This window comes from Juglans regia, chromosome 5 (assembly GCF_001411555.2).
Source record: "Juglans regia cultivar Chandler chromosome 5, Walnut 2.0, whole genome shotgun sequence".
Classification (NCBI taxonomy): domain Eukaryota; kingdom Viridiplantae; phylum Streptophyta; class Magnoliopsida; order Fagales; family Juglandaceae; genus Juglans; species Juglans regia.
Window position 1 is genome coordinate 13679565 of NC_049905.1, and position 3327 is coordinate 13682891.

The window sequence follows — 3327 nt, forward strand, 5'->3', positions numbered from 1 at the left end:
ATTATGCATGGTAAATCTGTCCGGTACATGTGTCCAACCAAATTATACATGTACCCTATCCTTTTTATCACCTAAGATCAACATATAATACACTAAAACACCTACTTGTATAAACAAGATTCATACACCCGACGCTAACATCCAACTCAAACACATACCATTGTCACACTTTGCAGTCTTCCCCAACCTTCACAATCCTAACACATCACTTGACATCATGCCACTTCACAAACTACACAGCTATCCCAACACTTTACAAAATTTCCAACCAACATGACACTTCATACAATTCGCCCAACTACATAGCTTATCCCGACACTTTACTCGATCTACATGATGTACAACCACATCATGGGTACGCCACATCCAATCACTTCACACAACACTTCAAATTACATGACTCATCCCAACACTTCCAGTGGCATCCTGCCATTCCACAACTACACAACCCCATCACTTCACAACACACTGGCATATCACCAACTACATCACACGGCACAACACTGTCACTTCACACTACTTACAGCCACAACATGACACAATATTGCCAAACACTTCAACTACACAACCACATCACACCCATGGAATGGTAAGAGTTGAAACATGACCAGCAGTAGAAGATGGTGATGAACCCTAACCCCTGGCTAAGGATGATTGAGAATGAACCAAACCCTAACTAGAAGTTGGAGTTGATAGTGGCATTTATGGAGATGGTCCTGTATACCATACAACTCATCAAAGAGATGCTTTAAGAATGTTTTGTTCTAAAAACCCCTATGAACCAGATTGTAATAAGGAGGTGTAATCTCCATAACAATGTTGAATTGATGCCTTACTGCTTGGACATCTACTAAATAAGGCATTATCTATGTTTTAATTAAATGTTGGGACGTTTAGTTTGCGTTTAGGTACAAAAGTTTTACAAATCATCTTTTCCATTGCGAATTGTTGCATACTGCTAGAAGCATGCTAGGATGCATTACATATTATCTGTCATGAAGGGGGGTATGTGTAACACCCCCCCTAATTAACCATTAGGATTAGCATTGAGATTCCCTTAGATTAACTTACAATTTTGGGTTTGAAATATTTTTTTTATTGTTGTTTATTATTTTATTATTACCATTATTATTATATTAATTTTTATTGCTTATTTTAATATTTTACCTTAATGTTGATAGCTAGATTTATTTAGACCATGACACTTAGTGTCGTTAATTATTTAGCATAGAGGGTTAGAGAGGCAAGTCCATTTGTAATCCTATTATGGCCTATAGAACCTTATGACATTTATGGGCCAAGCCTTAGAAGCCTTTAATCAAGCCTCTTAGGAATTCAAGACTTGGAAGTATAACCTTAGCCCAAGTATGGGAAGGCTTAAGGCCTTTGGGCCAAGCTTGGTATAGATTTGACCCATGGCCCAAGCCAAGGAAAGCCTTTCATGCCTCATCCTCGTGGATCTTGAGGTCTCTTCTAATCCCTCAAAATCTGGAAACAAGGCACCTCACTCACTCAAGCCCAAAAGCCCATGAGCCTTTGACCCACAGTCATGGCCCTTTTAAGCCAACAAGGCCCAAAGCCTTGTTTTGATTTATTTCACTCTTCAAATTGAAAGCCCAATGCACCATATCATGAGTTTCCTTAAGCTCATGTCATACCCTAAGTACCCAAATTAAGTTTTAAAATTGGTTAAGACCATTAATCAACTTACCCAAGATTAGTGATCTTTAAACCATGTTTTGAAACTTAATTTTCTTTCTTAATCTTTTTTAACCTTTTGATATGAAATTTTCTTATTTTCTTATTCAATTACATCACTCTTAGATCATACTAAAACCCTAGATAAACCTCCACACATGTGATATGAACCCGTGTGAATGAAATCCCTTGAACGCACAATCAATTTGAAAACTCTCCAAAAAAGCCAAAATCAAGTCAACGGATGGAGAACCTAGACCCGATGAGAACTTGTTTCAAGAACCTAGATTATATTAAAATCTAGACCCGTTGAAGAACCCGTCTCAAGAACCCAGATTACAAAGGAGGAATGCCACAAAGGTTGTGATTTACCTTTGATAAGTTCAAGAGTTCAACCAAGAACAAGAGGAGAAAACTGAACTCACAAATAAAATTCAATCTTGTCTAACCCTTCAAATGAGGCTACAAAGAGTTTTTAAATCCAAACCTAATCAAAACTAGACAAAATAAAGCCCCATTTACCCAAAATGACCCTTGATGAACATTACCGGCTACAGTACGCCCGGCTACAATAACCCTACAGTAAATTGATGAAACCCTAGTTCCTAAAAAGTAACTTTCCAAATAAGCCATTGGCCAAAATGCAAGGCCTTCCCAAAAACTTAGTTTATAAGAAATAAGACACGTGGACCAAGCATCTTCAAGCCCACTTATTCTAAACTAATAAAAAAAATCATTTAACCAAATTGGAAGCCTCCAATAACAATAGGCCATATCTCTAAGTAATGTCTTCCACAGCTTGAATCAAGTGTATCAAAACTGGTTCTCCTTCTTTTAGACCCATCTTGAGTGTTGGGCTCTTGCTGGCTTCATCCCAAATGGATTGCACCAATCCTTGCATTGCTTCCTTGATCTTCTTGGCCCTTGATCTTGTAATTGGCCCATCTGGAACTTGCAAAGGATATTTAAGAGTAGGCCCACCTTGGTTCCCATCAACATGTCATTAGAGGAAATGATGTATCAAATCCCAAAACTACACCAATAGGCACACATGTGTGCCCTTTGTGCACAATGACTATTTTGCCCTTAAACCCAATCTTTTTGTGCCATTTCTCTCAAGGAAAATATGGTCCTTAAACACCTCATGATACCCCTTTTAACCCAGACCAAGCCTTGGACAAGTTTGGTTTCAAGAATCAAACCAAAACACCAAGCTGATTGCACCTAGGAAGCTAGTTGGTTGCAAATTGATTTGGTTGAGTTTCAACCACCCATTTGGCATGGTTAAGCCACCACCCCATGCCACCTTCAACACCACCCAATCCCCAAGAGGTCCTCATGATCATCATGACCATTTGACTCAGTTTTCCCACCCAAAGAAGACACAAAACCAAAGGCATCCAAGACACTCCACTCGGCAACCACTTACCTTGCATCACCTTCTTGAGCTGCACCTCTATGATTCACATGGCAGCCAACTATCCATCTTCTATCCCCTGAAAAAGGCTTCAAGAAATTACCTTACCTTTGCACAATTCAGTCTTGAAGAAAAGCCAAGGAGGGGATTCAAAGTGATGATCAAATTTGCCCATGGAAACCACTTGAGCCCTCCAACCCCCTCAGGTGGTT